The sequence below is a fragment of the Misgurnus anguillicaudatus genome, chromosome 13, assembly GCF_027580225.2.
Source record: "Misgurnus anguillicaudatus chromosome 13, ASM2758022v2, whole genome shotgun sequence".
In the NCBI taxonomy this organism is placed as follows: domain Eukaryota; kingdom Metazoa; phylum Chordata; class Actinopteri; order Cypriniformes; family Cobitidae; genus Misgurnus; species Misgurnus anguillicaudatus.
The window spans coordinates 29,288,338-29,305,976 of NC_073349.2; the positions used below are offsets into that span (position 1 = coordinate 29,288,338).

General features: G+C 35.5%; 1 long non-coding RNA gene across 6 annotated transcripts; it reads right to left on the reverse strand.

Moving 5' to 3' along the window:
• Nucleotides 1–6,284: 6,284 nt before the first annotated feature.
• LOC141349257 (uncharacterized) lies at nucleotides 6,285–11,328 on the reverse strand. Of its 6 annotated transcripts, none has more exons than XR_012372985.1 (6): nucleotides 10,890–11,328; nucleotides 10,478–10,550; nucleotides 8,408–9,685; nucleotides 7,665–7,700; nucleotides 7,390–7,433; nucleotides 6,285–6,450 (listed from the first exon to the last, which is right to left on the reverse strand). It is a non-coding gene; the product is annotated as an uncharacterized lncRNA (long non-coding RNA). The 6 variants fall into 6 exon arrangements; XR_012372983.1 differs by having other exon boundaries at nucleotides 10,759–11,327; XR_012372984.1 differs by having other exon boundaries at nucleotides 8,408–8,554; nucleotides 9,529–9,685; nucleotides 10,478–11,324.
• Nucleotides 11,329–17,639: the final 6,311 nt, after the last annotated feature.

Sequence of the window (17,639 nt, forward strand, 5' to 3'; positions counted from 1 at the left end):
TTCCAGCCATTGCCTCCAACAACTGTTGTGGTGGATAAGGCTCTTTCCCATTGTGGTAAGTTTTGTGTATGTACATATTGTTGTATATACAACATATATCATTTTCAGAATAGTTAAACTACAGTAAAATGCTACTATTTCAATTGTACCTTTTTGTCTCATTGTTTGGTGTTGAATTTATGTGGATACTCCGTTTCACTCAGCATTTTAAGCATATCTCATGTACTTTTTCAGCAATGTGCTACACCACCATTACAATCTTATATTACTCAGTCAAAAAAAAAAGATCTTAATTGTCCTCCACTGATGTTTTTCAATGCGGCTTGTACCTGTGAAAATGTCTGACAAAATCTGTGGTTGTTCACCAGAGTCATTAAGTGTCTGTCCAGGAAAGAGTTGCTGTGGTCACAATTAATGGTAAGAATCTGAAGAACTTTGTTTTGTTCTGTTATAGTAGAATCTTAAAAATCTTTTTATAATTGATTTCAACATTTTAGTAATGTATGAAGAGTAGAAAGTAATGTATAAATGGTAAAAAATACCTAAACAGAAATGGCTACTGGCCGGCAACCCTTCATTTTGCCACAATTTATGCAATAGATATCTTGTTTTCATTTGAAGAAATGAAGATGGCGGCACCAGGACTGTCCTGTCAAGCATTTTTAAGAATGCTGGATCAGCGAACTGTCTGCTTTGGTTGTGTGAGTATTTATCCTACAGTATTGATAATATATTAAAATTGTAGGTTGAAAAGCTGCTTGGTGCTAATGTATTTATTGCACATTATTAGCTGTTGATTTCCTTATTTTTAATAGACTGGCAAGATCTCAGCAGACAGTTTTCAGAAACGTTTTTTGGCTTTGCGATTCAAGGTGGACAATATATTCAAGTAAGAGACTTCATTTGCATGCACCGCAGATATGCTTGTTGTTTCAGTAGATGGAAACCACAAGTAATATAGTTTAAAGAATGCTGTTAGCTACTCCAAACTTTGTAACACAGTGTTTGTATTAAGAAGTAAATAGTAACACTTTACAATTATGTTGTATTAGTAAACATTAGTAAATGCATTAACTAACATAAACAAACAATTAACAGTATAGTTTTTCATCATGTATTAATTGTTAATAAAATTATTGTGAATGTTAGTTTATGTCAGTACAGTTATTAATGTTTGTTCATGGTGCATTAATTCATGTTAACAGTTACCTTTAATTTTATAAATGTATTGTAAATGCAGATATTAACATGAACAAAGATTAATAAATGCTGTAGAAGGATTGTTCATTGTTAGTTCATGTTAGCTAATGCATTAACTAATTGTTAACAAATACAATCTTACTGTATATAGTTACCTTACTTAGCTTTTTAATGTGCATCAAGTAAACCTAGACAATAAGTTATCATAAATTGTTTTGCCCCTTTTTTTTTAGATCTGAGGAACCAGACATCTTTGAAGGCATCTTCATAGCTAAGGATGAGGATATTACCAAACTTGTAAAATTGTAGATGATAATTACACTATAGGACTACAATATCCTCTTATTGAATAGTTTGTGTAGGAAAGTCTTATTTTCACCATTTTCCATATTGTAGGTCAGTGGAAGAGGTGTTTGTGGAGGGGAGTGGTCAGCAGCCAGAGAGACCTCCCAAAAACTGCAAGCAACATAGACGAGGAGGGATTGGAGTTGTGGTATGTTGGCACGGAGTGCTGCTCTGTGCTTTAAATATATACAGGGTGGAGATTTTTGCCCATCCCCTATACCTGCAAGAAAAGATTGCCAGAAGACATATGACTTTTTTATGGATGTAACCTGCAAATATTGGCCCTACCTTCAAAGAGTTGCAAAAAACTGTTCAGAGCTCCAGCACTTTTTGAAAGGAACACACAGACTTTTTGGGATTTTAGCTTATTCACTGTATCCCCCAGAGTTAGATAAGTCCATACATACCCTTTTAATTTCTGTGCATTCCGTAACTCTGTCTGATGCACCCACCGCTAGCTTAGCTTAGCACAAAGACTGGAAGGAAATGGCTCCAGCTAGCATACTGCTCCCAATAAGTGACAAATATCGCCAACGTTTTCCTATTTATATGTTGTGATATGTATAGTTACAGCGTGTACAAATAACAAGGTCATATGAGACACAGCGTTCTTTTAACCATATTCATACTGGGAACTATATTCTCAGAAGACGAAGCACTGCTACTTGGGCAGAGTGATTAGCTCATTCTGACTTTACATTCACACAGGGCGTAAGCGTTAACGCTTACCATTCACTTTTAATGGGTGACGATGCTCGCTGTAGAAGTTGAACATTTCTCAACTTTTCAAGCGGCAAAGTGTGCGTCAGCCAATCAGATTGTCTTATGCAAATATCCTAGGCAGAGCCAGCCAATTAAGTTTATGGTAGACCGGAGCATGTGTTGCGGCCACGGTGATTGTCTTGGCCACGTTTCAAACAAGCTTTTCGTTAAGCGTTAACGCTTCTGTCTCGTGTGATTGTATGGTGAGCGAACTCTCTGCTCCTCACCATGGGGCTTCTCAGGTGCTGCGAGCAATCACTCCACCCAAGTTCCTTTAACATGAAGCCATTCCTTTAACATGAAGTATTTCATGCCAAAGCCCATGATTTTAAATGTGAGGTAAGAAAACGTTGCTATGCAATAGAAAACTAATTGAACATCGGCAAACATCTGGATCTTTTTATTTATTTTAACCAGGTGAAATGGAGTATGGCATATCAGGATGGTTGTGGATTAACACTAGGAGAGGAGGTGGAACAGTGCAATGCCTTCCTCTCTAGGATTCCAGTGACCACAAAACACATTTCAAAAGCAGGTAAAACAACTGCACTAGCAGGTGTAATACTCCACTAGTTATATAATAAATAGGGGGAATATGTTGACATCATATTTTCTGTTTGCAGGACGCGCAGACATGCTGACTCTCATGGCCATGCACTGACATCAGCAAACGTTTAACAATTTAGCCATCTCAAATACTCGCCGATATCAGAAGGTAATGACGTCAGTAGAGTTTGTTTTAGATGTTTTAAATTGTGTGTTAGCAGTGTTTGAAGCTGTGCATTAAACATTTGTTTTTTGTTTCTTGCTATCTGTGATTGTCTAATTGATGACAAACAATGACTCTTCTGACCAGCAAACATTTTGTTGCCTTATAGGGGCAGCCCTAATAAATATACTGTACACAACAATGATGTCTGTTTATTAAGTTTCTGATTAAAGTTATTGTGTTCCTCTTTTAAGATTCACCAAGCAAGAGACTGTTACCTACAAGTTTTGTCGGGAGCCGAGAACATCAACTTCTTGTATAGTGCTTCAGCTGATGAGTACGACAGTGACTTTGACATTTCTGGTGATGGTCTGTAATCCACAAGACTGTGATACCTTCCATTATTCTGGACAAAGATTTCTAACTGTCAATATAAAGCAATTAATAAAATCTACTTTTCATAACCTTATGTAGCCTCTTTATTCACATAATAGACATGTACTGTATACATGTACAATATGCTTCTACAACTAGTCAGTGGTGGAAATTAAGTGCAACAATTAAAGTGAGCGGGGCACAAACAAACATGGGATTGATTGTAACACAGTTACATATTTTTATACAGGGCCAGACAATCTGTGCTTCTGATCTTTTTCTAACAGAACATGAATTTGTTTAATATATTGAACAAAGAGTGTTTTGGAGGCATGGAAGTAAGTGTTTTATGGTTTTTCAATTTCTGAGTTGGGTGTGTAAGTCACCAAATCCAACCTTATATTATTTGGATCACTAAAACATTTTAGCAACTCCTAGTAACTGATAGCTGGGATTGAAAACATTTTTACACAGCGGGGTTAGTTGTAACAAAGTCAGGTATACAATGATAATTAAATGAAAACAATGTAAATACTATTAATCAAAGTGATAACTGTTAATACAATATCAGGGGAAATAACTCACAATTATAATTTTTGTCTTAATTGTGCGGCCCTTTTAAAAAAAATCTATTTGCATTGATGCATAATACAATTATGGTTAGATGAAGGATCATGGATGGATAGATATCCACACATTCATCTATTATAGGCATATATATAAACAACATCCACCTTTAGTATATAGACAGAATTGTATTTTATTATTTGTTTAAACTATTTTTAGCAGGTGTTACATCAAACCCTCTGTTTGATAAAATAAACACCACCTATGGGGTAACAAGAGATGTGTGTGTTAAATGTGCAAAGAAATGATTAATCTAACTTTTAATATCTTTTAAATGATAAAGCCAAAAGTGCTTGGATGTCCCCAACTCTCAACCACTGTATTACATTAGAGATTTTAGGTATTTCTTCTCATCCGACTTTCTATTAATATTCCACTGCCATTAAGATTGGGAAAAACTTCACATGCGAAAGCTTATAAAATATTGATATAAACAAAATGCCTCGGAAGAAACTATTTGATTGGGAGAAATAAAGGAATTGACTAATTTGCTGATAATTTAAGTCATCTGCATGCAAAGTCATGTTCAAACATTTATTTTTTTTATAAATAAATATTTATAAAAGAGTTTTCAACTGTTCACAGCTTTTATCAAGGTATATATTTTTGGGTTGTGTGTTTGGGTTGAACTGTAGTGTGCTGTATAAAAATTTCATCCTGAAAATCATTATGATATGGACTCATTATTTTCAAAATTAGAATTAAATTTGCTTTCTGTGTTATTTATTAAATGTATCTTTGTCACATGATGTTACAACAATTCCTATGTTAATGACATTATCAGCAAAAGTTAACACAATCAAGATATGAATTTGGAAAATGTGGGAAATAAAAATATTGTTCAGATAAAAATGTTACTCAGCACAGATTGTTATCCATGATGAAGAGGGTAGATCTGTGTAGGTTTTACTGTCCTCCCTCTCCCAGGGGCCCAGTAACAGCCCATGGAAATGTAAAAATAATGCAAATTTCAAATGGCTGTAAAGCAAAGTCTGATTAGTTTATTAAAGAGAAAAGTTGTTAGGACAACTTTTTTTGATATGTTTACTAAATAATGTTGAACAGAGATTCCTGACATGCACGGAAAGCTGTTAAAAAAGCATTTTAAAAAGTAATCACAATAAAATACCAAATTTCATTCTAACTCTTAAATATGCCATAGGGGTTTGTATGATGAACACATTTACATGCCATTTTGTTCATTAAAGATTGTATTTATTTAGTTTCATTACTAAACGTGTTTAAACTACATTGCCCATAAGCCATTGTCATTCTATCGATGGGACGGGGAAACATGGCGCTGTTAATTGTAGTTCATAGAAGGGTGTAGTACACTATAGGGTTAGGGTTGAGATCTCGATAAACGGGTAATCTCTTTTAACATAGCAATACCTAACAACAACTGACAGTATAACTAACGTCATAACCACAGCAAAACAAAGTTTGCAAAACGGATCACTTATTAATTTTGAATTATAGTTAGTCCAATCACAGCGTGTACTGCTAACGCCAATGAAACGTCACACATGTCTATATATGGTAATCACGTGCACGTCCTTCCTGGATGTAATGATCAGCACGGCTGTAAATCACTGTAGGTACGATTATGAATGTGTATATTTATTATACACGCACAAACACACACAACAAAAAGTTTTCTCAGTAATCTAAGCAAATAATTGGTTTCATTGATATAAACCTGAAGGTAAATAATATGATATAATTGTTGCAGATCTATATACTGTATATGAAATAAATAATACAATATTTCACGTTTGTTTAGAAAATAAAATTAAGTTATTGTAGCATGCAGGCTGATATAAAAAAGATGCTTTTTGTATAGCCAAATATAAAATATGTTTGAATATGACTATATTTTATTATTTTACTCTGAATAAATGTAAGTAAATAACAAATTTTTAATAACAATTATAAATGTTAAAGTTACTCTTATCTAATAAGACATTTCAATCAGGACTACAAAATTTAAGGGGGATTTAAATAGCTTTTTAAAATAGTTTTTGTGGTACTTATTCCTGGCTGGCATATCATAGTTCAAGTAGACTTACCTGTACTAAAACTGCACTCCAAAACTCTTTAAATATAAAGCCTTTGGGAATTTCATTATGACAAACAGCACTAACTCTCTACCTTATGATCTTGCATGGGACACCTCTTGTCTGCTGTGTAGTTCATGACAAATACAGAGTTTTTAAAATACAAAATTCAAAACATAAAAACAAAAAACACTAAAAGAGACTGGGTCCTGTGCAAAAACTTTAATAAAGAACAGCAAGCAAAGACAATCAAAAACAATTGAAAGGTGCTTGATAATAAAAAGGTGTAGGCTGTCATGCTGAAAGCTGGTTGGGATGTGGGACTTGTGTTGGAATTCGCTGGCAGTCTCCCATGTGTCATCCCAGGTTTTGCCACTGTAATATCAAAGTGCAGATAATGTCATAAGAACACATAGTACAAATGTGAGGTACTTGTACTTAACTGGCATATTTTTCTCCACATTTTCTGGTGTCTGTTGTTAAAGTAGTAGTTACTTTTAATTAAAATATCCATACAGTTCTTTTATATTGAAAGCCATCACTGCTGAAAAAAAAACAGCATAGACAAGCATCATTTCCATGCTGGTCTATGCTGGTGGTCACCAGCAAACCAGCACCAAAACAAAACATATGTGGGTCTTGCTGGGATGCACCTCCAAATGTAGTGATGACTCCAAAAATGTGGTTGATAACTGAATTATTAAGTTGTCATTAGTGAGTTAAGGATATTATCCTATTTGTTAAGGTAACTTATAAGCTATTTTAGATAAGTGGAGTAAGTTAAACAATTACTGCATGTTTTCATGTGTTCCAGATCTGGCAGTTCGGGATAGTGTCTGCATTTTGATCCTATTAATCACTCCTACTATTGTAATGCATTGGGTGGATGTCCTGCTAGGTTAATAAATAACAAAATGTATGATCAGAATAAATTGTAGTCAGCTGAGGCTTGGACCTGAAAAATGTTATTCCTTACGTCACAAGTTAACAAGCGAAGTACATTTTCATGAATGGAAACTGAAATTTAAAGCAACAAACAAAAATCTCTGATATTCCATGACTGACTTTCAATGTCTGTAAAAGACCTATAAAATTCCATAATATTCCAGAAATTCCATGAACCATGAGAACCCTGAGTGTATCCACTTCAATCACAAATTCCAAGATGTTAAAAGAATATTCTAAATAGATATAAGGTAGATCAATCTCTCATTTATCTACAAAATTCTGGAATAGTCTTTCAAGCATTCCACATTCCACACTAATCTGCATTGCAATGGAATAAACGTAACAAGATAATAAAACATAACTTACCACACAGAGCACGGTCACCAGTGAACTTCCAATTCAGCTTTCCCCTACACACACACACACACACACACGCACACACACACACACACACACACACACACACACACACACACACACACACACACACACACACACACACACACACACACACACACACACACACACACACACACACACACACTATTTTAACTCTTTAAGCAATTACTGGACATTATCTTTGAAAGGTCAGAATCAGTCACTGAGACAAGCAGCACTCAGCTTAATAAATAATATTTTACCTTATTTATCAATTCCCCAGTTATTTTATCGACAACCTGAAATGATGAAGAGAAAAAGTACATTTTAATAAGACATGAATGCCATGCTTTGTAACAATCACATGAGTCCCTATTTATGTCAAGTGATATACAGTTCTTTCCAGTAGTGTCAAATGAATTTGTGCTTGTTTTTGTCAATCAACCAAAATGTATTGGGTTGGTATTCCCAAAGACCTCTTAGCTTAAGTCAGGAATTTATATTGACCACAGCCCTTGGACAATGGCCTCTAAAACACTGTGAACTGGCTAATAATTACCTGGTTAGGTAAATGAATTCAATATACATGAAGATAGATTTGACTAGGAGCAAATTGTGGAGTAAGATGTAATAGGAAAAAAGTTACCCTTTATTCCAGGGTTCCCAAAATCCTACCCCGGAGGGCCAGAGCACCACAGAGTTTAGGTCCAGCCCTAATAAATTTTACCCACCTGTGATTTTCTAGTGATCATGAAGACCTTGATCAGGTCTGTTTGATCAGGGTTGGAGCTAAACTCTGCAGTGCTCCGGCCCTCCAGGGTTAGATTTGGGGAACCCTTATGGTATAGTTTGAAGCCATGGTATAGTTTGAAAAGGCAAAGACGTGATAGTGAGCATGTCAGAGGAAGTGGGAAAGAAAGTGGAGGAAAATAGTTGTAAAAGTAATAGGAGCAAGAGAGGTTGGAGAGAGTCTAGAGGACAGAGGAACAAGATTTAATGCAAATACAGCCTCAGACTCCTTGTTGAGATTCTCCGGCCGTTCCATGACGATGCTCTCTGGCAGCTCCACGGCGAGGCTCTCCGGCAGGTCCTTTTTATCCCGTTTCCCAGTAAATACAATTGACTTGTATCCGACAGCCTCAAGTTTCCGCACCTGAAATGAAAAAGTAAATGAGCTGTAACCATAAAAGATTCTTTTATAAAACATATGACTTTTGAACTGTAACCTTATTTTCGAAGTTGTTTTTGAACAATTATTGTGTTTATTGTTCACTAGCACTATGAAAGGTTTTACTGGATGGATGTGTGGATAAAGATCATGAGTGCACGTGTGCCACATACATACACAACATATTATGTTTTGTAGAGATTTACTGTGTTTGTATCAGCTATTATGGCAACCCCTAACTGTAAAAATTATACCGGTCTTCCTGAATTTCATAATAAACATTAAAAAGACAGTCAAAACAGCACACTCGTGTCCCTTGCAATACGATACCATAAAGATGGCGGCACAAACATTTACATCAAAAATAAGGTGGATACAATCAATGGTTAATTCCAGACTCATTCTCCCATTGACATTATAACTTTCTTAATACTTGACAGCGAACACAACTTATTGATACTCTTCAACACAATTTAGCTAAATATGGATTCTTCCATGTATGAAATAAGCCTATGTTTGTAAAAGCCAGACCATATTTGTTAGGGATGCACCGATACCAATACTGGTATCGGCTTCAATACCACATTTTCTAAAGTACTCGTTAAAAGTCCCCCCATACCATGGATCGATACCACGGTCTGAGAAATGTCTATGTTTGAGCAGCGTGTAAGGGGTTAATGCCTCTTGTGTTGTCCAAAGAGGCAGAGTTTACAACAAACTGTAAAACTAGTCCCTTGTTTTTTTGTTAAAGTATATGACTAAAGCTGTTACCTGTAAATTTAAATCATGTTTTTTTTTATTATTATTATTAAGTACTCGGTATCGGTATCAGCAAGTACTAAAATGCAAATACTCGTACTCATATTCCTAAAAAGTGGTATCGGTGCATCCCTAGTGCTAGTCTTATATTATGTGAAAAACATGCGCACTTCATTTGAAATATGAACACTTTCACTTACTGCAATACAGGCAGAATTAATTATACGCCCAGCATTTCTGCTTTTAAGGACAGATTTCCCCCACTGGCTATCCAGTGACCTGACTTTTTTTGGTGGACAAGCTTGCAAAGCAGACATGGAAAGTTTTCCTGCTTACCAGATATGGGCCTTGTCATGACTAAATATGCACAAATACAAACAGATAGACAAAGATGACCAGACAAAACAAATACAAAGGTAAACATACTAAAAGGACCTGATGAGAGAGAAAAAAACTTTTTAGATTAATACATATTACATTTTCACCAGTATTCTTCATCAGTCTGGTAAAACGGGAAGTTTTGCACTCATTTGGTTGGTTTTGGGTTGTAGGCTACTATGTGCAATAAAAAGGGTTTGGGCAGGTGGAATTTTTAAATTATTAGGGAGAGGACAGAAATGGAAAATAATTTTACAGTTGCAATGTAAATTGTAGGCTCCTATGTAATCTCTGAAAGAGCAATTAAATTATTCATAATTTCATATTAAAACATGATTCCCAATTGGTGCTGTTATGAATTAAGTTGTATTGTTTTATTATAGATCATATCTGACCGTTTATTGTATAATTTTGTGTGGATTTTAAATAATTACTGGGCTGGAAAACAAACCAATCTGGCAACACTGTTCTTCGTCTGATTATGTTGACTAAAATTGGCTTAATAGTTGCGAGCTAGTGTAATATAGGTAACATATCACTACTGAAATCTTGCATTTCCCTGAATCTTGCATGATTAGTTACCTTATTTGCGACAGAATGAATTATAGCTATTTTGCTATTAGCCTACTGCATATGTGGTGCAACGAAGTTATTTTTAATGACTTCTATTATTTACCATCCTAAGATTACTACCGTATACATTATAATGTTCCAAACACAACTTATTGTTACGATTAAATTTTTTTTTTGCTCTGTAAATGTAAGAATTACCTTCATCTCAACTTCCGAGTTGAAACAGCCATGGACCTTCGTCTCATTCGATGACGTCACAGTTATTACAGGACTTTAAATAAACAAATTAATAATTAAACAACTTATTAATTAATCGAACACAAGTAAAATGTATATTTAGATCTATATTTATTAACATCAACGATCATTTGATAAAAATTATTTAACACCCAGCATGCATCACGTCTAATAAGCAATACATGATCAGAAAACGCTTAAAATACTTAATCTCACGCGCCGTGGAGCGTTGTTAAACTCACCTCTAAAAGGTTGTCTTACATGCAGTTGAACGCTGTTTTAATAAAACTCCTCTCTGAATGTTATTTTACCCACATTTGAGCGTTGTTAAACTCACTGCTGAATGCTATTGATCCTGCAGTTGAGAACTCACCGGAAACAGCTGTTGACTGCGAGGGACTTTTAACATTAAAAACCAGTTGAAAATGACCAGATAAATATTGACTTGCGCTGGCATAGATCGTTAATTGTTGCCGATTCCTATTTATTCTTATATATTGCAGTCTTGATAAGATCTTGTGAATAAATGTTTAGCTTCCCTACTGCAGCCCGACTGGCAGAAAAAATCGTGCTATATGCACGAAAGATCCATCCAATTGAAATACATTAGTTTAAAAAACGTGCTGGAATTACGAAAATAACGAAATAAACGTGTTCCTGCCACGAATAAATAGATTAAATTTCGTGACCAAATCACGAAATGCCGTGAGACACTTCTAAAGGTTCTAAACACAAAATTTTACCGTGATTGAACGATTATTACTACGCAAATTTAAGGATTGTTCCCGTCTATATTGATGTCTGTTCTACTTACCAAGTGTAAAATCGCAATGGATCGCGCCCAGGGTTGCCAGGTCCAAGAAAAATTTCCAGCCCAATGACAACTTAAAACCCGCCCAAAAGAAATGAAAACTAGCCCAATTTTTACATTTGTCCAATCACAGTTGAAACCTCCGGGATAACAACAAAGGCTCTAAAATAAACTCTTACTATTGCTTTTAATGTACTTTACATGCAGAAGAAAATTTTCTTAATGCACTTACGGTGCTCTATTTTCACAAAAAAATCTACTTTAGTACTTCTTAAGATTATCTTAAGTACATCTTAGTGTACCCAACCGTGCTATATTGAGACAGTATGAACTCTGCCCTTTTAACATACTATCTACATATTTAAAATGTTCTATTTAACTTGAAAAGATCATACAAAGATGGGTTCACGTGGTCTGTAAATATCCTCTCAGTATAGACGTATCTCCTTACGTAAGGTAATTTCTTGTTCCTGACGTGATATTAAGAGCAAAAAGCGCCCCTCCACTCACTTTTCCACTGACTTCCTGACGCTGCAGATGTCCTTGGGTTGACATGTATTGCTTATGGCATTAATGCACATTAGGAAAATAAAGAACGTTCATTTTATAAGTCTACAGATAAACATTTTCGTGGCCGCGGCACATTATAAAACTAGCCCAAAAAACCGCAACCCGCAGCTCCGAATTTTTTCCCGCAACTGTATTTTCAAAATAGCCCAATTGTGCGGGAAAACCGCAAACCTGGCAACACTGATCGCGCCTTACAGTGACGTCAGCGGTAGTAATTGTTGGATTTATTAATAAAAAAAATAAAATAAAAATCTATCAATAAACCAACCAACCAACCAACCAACCAATAAATAAATAAACAAACAAACAATTAAATAAATCTAATGTAAAATGTTAATTGCATTGCATTGCGTTTGCAATGATTAATCATTGAATAACCAAACATAATCGCAGCACATTAAAAACAGTATGACAATCCCTGCCATAACTAATTTATTGTAGCAAATTCTTTATTTTTATGCTTATTTTATTCCTATTTTTGTTCTCATTTTACCCGTGCTTAACACGTCAAATGTCAACGCCGCAGGCGTTCCTATAGAAGTCATTGGGAAACCCAGGACGTCAAAAAATAACGCTAAAGGGGTACCCTGTGCGTATAGTATTGACGCAAAGGGCTCCTGACCAAGCGTCAATATGTTACGAGTTGGGAGTGAGGATGTGTTGGCCTTGTTACCACTGTGCAGGCTGGTGATGGTGGTGTAATGGTGTGGGGGATGTTTTCTTGGCACACTTTAGGCCCCTTAGTGCCATCTGGGAATCGTTTAAATGCCACGGCCTACCTGAGCACTGTTTCTGACCGTGTCCATCCCTTTATGACCACCATGTACTCATCCTCTGATGGCTACTTCCACCAGGATAATGCACCATGTCACAAAGCTTGAATGATTTCAAATTGGTTTCTTGAACATGAAAATGAGTTCACTGTACTAAAATGGCCCCCACAGTCACCAGATCTCAACCCAATAGAGCATCTTTAGGATGTGGTGGAACGGGAGCTTCGTGCCCTGGATGTGCATCACACAAATCTCCATCAACTGCAAGATGCTATATCAATATGAGCCAACATTTCTAAAGAATGCTTTTAGCACCTTGTTGAATCAATGCCATGTAGAATTAAGGCAGTTCTGAAGGCAAAAGGGGGTCAAACACGGTATTAGTATGGTGTTCCTAATAATCCTTTAGGTGAGTGTAGATCAACCTGTTGAACCAACAAATTGTCGGTAAACAACGCAGTGTAATCAAAACCCTTATCGAAACTGTAATAATTGTAAGAAGGTAAGTGAATAAAATTAAAAATAATATTTCCCAGTAATCTCTCAATGTGCCCCTATAAAAAAAAATGTAACCAGCCCAAGTCTAAGATGGGTTAAGCTGGTGCAGTTGGTCCTCAGCCTGCAAATCTGGTGTTAGGCTGGCTTTACTCATCACCAGCTGGTCTCTAATCCTGACAAGTGCACAAATCTTCTCTAAGACCATCAAGACAGATCCAGGTTAACCAGTAAAAACCACCTTAGACTGGACAGAGCTGAACACATTATGTTACTATGTATGTGCCCATATGTTCATTCTCCGGAAAAAAATTGATGCAAAAGCCGCTAAACGCCACGTCACCAAAAATGAGATAATGATTGTAACCAAATGCTCTGGGCACGTACTAGACGTTCATCAAAAACTTTCAGGTCATTCAGAAATACTGCTTTGTTGGCAGAATCCATAAACAGGCTGATAAAATGTACATGTTAGATGCACATAAAGGATTTTCCATCTGAACCCTTTACATTTCTTTTCATTTACTTTTTCATCAACTACAGTACTTTCTATCTTTTAGATGGATCAATCTTCTCCTACATTATCTCCTCGTACTCGTCTGCTATCACAGTCATTTTCTTCTGATAGATTCACCTGTTCCTGCTGAGATTTGATTGACAGGCTCTTAAGTCCCGACGTTGTCTTACCATCTCATCCCTATGCGAGCTTCGCTTTGAAGAGTCTGAATCAGCAGAGTATAAAAAACATACAGTAACATAACAGAACTTATTGCAAAACTTTCCCAATTCGGCCGAGGTTTATGCAACCGTTTTGGGTACAAATCTAATTCATACCGCCCCACAGCACAGAAGAAACACTATCTGTTAATCTTCTCGCTGAGGAAAAACTTTCAAAGTGATTTTGAGGGCAAGCAAGCATTTATTTGAGAATTACATATAATGCTTTAGCCTCAAACAATGCAGATGCGCATCAGCCTATGTCCAACAGCAGATGCCATTAATAATAGCGCCCTAAACGAGACATCTCCAACCATGTTGAACCAACGATTATTACAATAAATGGATTTGTGTATCGTCACGTGCCTTTATGGCTCCGGGTGGATTATGTTTTAACTACCATTGCATTAGTAGCCGAGGCGGGGGCTTGTTGTCACGTGGGGATGTGAATCTTATTTGTTTTGAGTCAAAATTACAAAATGTATGTTGGTTTTGAAGAGCAAGTAGAAATTGTGTTTTAAAAATAAACCAACCCTGATTTTATGATAATTGTATGTTTTTGCAGCATTAAAGGTGGAGTCCACGGTGTTTGAAAAACGGTTTGGAAAAGGAGACGGGCCGACTACCAAAACACACTTATAGCCAATCAAATCAAATCAAATGCCGGGTTGCGTATGTGTGGGGCGGGTCTATCAACAGAAGGTCCAGATTCTATTGGGGTAGGGGCGTGTTTGTTTAGGTGATTTCAAATATCAACATTGGCTTTTCAAACATCATGGACTCCGCCTTTAACTTCAGACGAATTCATACAAATGAGCCAACTCGTAAAATATCTGTTAATTCTTTGTGGTCACAAAGTAAAACATTAAACATCTTCTTTAATAAAACACACACAAAATACCAGGGGTCTCATTTATAAAACTGTGCGTACGATCCTTACTAAATGTCAACGTATACACAAAAGCCAAAAATATTAAGACTCATAAAACAAGGCAGTGTTCCCTGTACAAGTCACAGATCACCTGCAAGTGTGCCTACATAAATCATCCTCAGATCAGCCCATTCTCCCATCAAATTTGTTTTTTATAGATTACAACCTTTGTGTGGGAACTGGTGTACACACGTTTTCCAGCCCTGTTTTGTGGGTACGCACGGTTTATAAATAAGACCCCTAAACCGGAAGTCATGTGACCTGTTTTGCAGGTTTGGTGCGCAAAACCAGCCTGATCTCACAGGAATTTGCACCAGTTGGCTAATTTGTATGAATTAAGGGAATCATACAAAAACTTCTAAATATTTAACCTTTATGTGTTGTTGGGGACGTTTTCATCCACTAGGGGGTTAATTTGGCCACAACTTTTTCTGTGTTTCAGCAAAAGAAATGATTTTTGGAAAAATGTTATATTGACATAGCCTGGCTAACACCAGACCAGTCACATAGAGAATGAGACGTGGTCTGGGAACCATTATGCTCATTTTCTCGTATTTGAGGTGTGGTTACAAATGCCCAGAGCCGTTTATTGGGCGCTACGAATGTCTATCAAGTGCGTCTGTACGTAGCTCATAGCTAATCATTTTAATTATACCAGATGACGTATGTAGAACGACATAAATTCAAACGTAAACAGCTTTTATAGGTACGTGTGCACACAGCTGAAAGCTATGCAACTAAACAGGTAGATGTTTATTGATATTGAAAAGCAACACATTTTAGTGGCACTGTGACAACCACACAGTACAGGCATAATGACAATATTATTAATGATATTAATTAACACCACTTATCATTTATAAGTTTAATAGACTTTGTCGACGACGATGCTGGTCCTATAAAACTCTGTGGTTGTCTTGCCATATCCAAACATCCTTCTTGGATATGAAGTTGTTTAATGCCAAAAGTTGCTCTTTTTTAAATAAACTTGCGTTCAAAACTACTTAGAACACTGTTTAAGGCTGCATTGAAAAAAGTAACTTTGCGTCTGTTGCCGTGTTATAATAAATAACAAAACTGCTTCGGTGTGTCGCATAGATGCAAGACAGCATGGGGAAACCCAGGCTAATATTGACACATATTTTGAGAAAATTATGGAGCCCCTAAGGGGACAAGGAGCAAAAATTAAATAAAGTGTAGTTTCACGTGCGCACATGAAACTTTCGCGTGCGAAACTTTCGCGTGCGCATGTGAAACTACTGTGTTTAGTTTTGCATGCTCACGTGAAACTATCGCTTGCGCACGTGAAACTGTCGCTTGCGCACGTGAAACTATCGCTTGCGCACGTGAACCTTTCGCTTTCACGAGCGCACATGATAGTTTCACGTACGCACGTGAAAGTTTTACGTGAGCACGCAAAACTAAACTTAAAAAAAAAATTCTGCACATGAAGGTTTGGCTTGAGCACATGAAAGTTGAGCATGCAAACCTAAACTTTAGATTTTTTTACTCCAATGTCACCTTAGGGGTAGAAATACTTCAAAATAGAAATAATTTTTTTTCAAAAACAACAATACACCGTAGGCAAATTTACTACCATTAAACACTCACACACACAGAATTATATGCTGTTATACTCCATATAACTCAATGTACACATCAGAAATTAAACTGTTTTTGCACAGGCCTACTAAAGGGTTAATGGTGATCAAAAGTAAAAATGACAAATTTTACCTCTTTGCAAAAGGAAAAAAACACCCAAAATCAGGAATGGATTATTATATGATGTCATGGCTTTGCAATAAAAAATGTCATTAAAATGGAAGGCAATTGGGCATAAACTGCCACGAACAGTAAATGAGGGGAAAATTAAATCTGATGATGCAAAAAAATTAAAAATGCATCAAAACCAATATTTGTACTAGGGCTGGGAAAAGATTAATCGTAATTAATCACATACAAAATAAAAGTGATTTTTGGCATAATATATGAATATGATATATGATATATGATATATGATATATGATATATGATATATGATATATATATATATATATATATATATATATATATATATATATATATATATATATATATATATATATATATATATATATATATATATATATATACTACTCAAGAACAAGTATTGGGTATTGGTTTAAAGGCAACTTTTAGAAAAGGTTTTGACCCACTTCAATTGTTGACTAGTGTATATATACACACACACACACATGTAAATTAATTTGTGTGTATTGATATGTACATAATAATTACACACAGCACACACTCATATATTGTGCCAAAAATCACTTTTATTTTGTATGGGATTAATCGCGATTAATCTTTTCCCAGCCCTAATTTATTTATATTTTTATATATTCTATATTATATATACATAAATATAAAAAAATCTGACATGAATATATGTATGTGTGTGTGGTTAAATATACACAATAATTACACACAGTACACAAACATATATTATGCAAAAATAACTTTTATTTTGTATGCGAATAATCGCAATTAATCTTTTCCCAGCCCTAGTTTTTACTAATCTTTGACATGCCCAAGACTGTGAAAAAGGTGAAAAAAATCCAGTCCACAATCACTTTTTATATTAAAAATCAATCATTTATTTGTATTATTCCCCAAATCAGTGACATCACTTATAAACTTGGCAATTAAAGAGTTAAAATCATGGATTTAGTAGTTTTGATTAGTACTGAGGGTGATTTATGCAAAAAAAGATTTATAAAAAAAATAATAATAATCTGATACATATTTACAGCCATTTTATTTAGTGGATGCTTTCATCTACAAGCA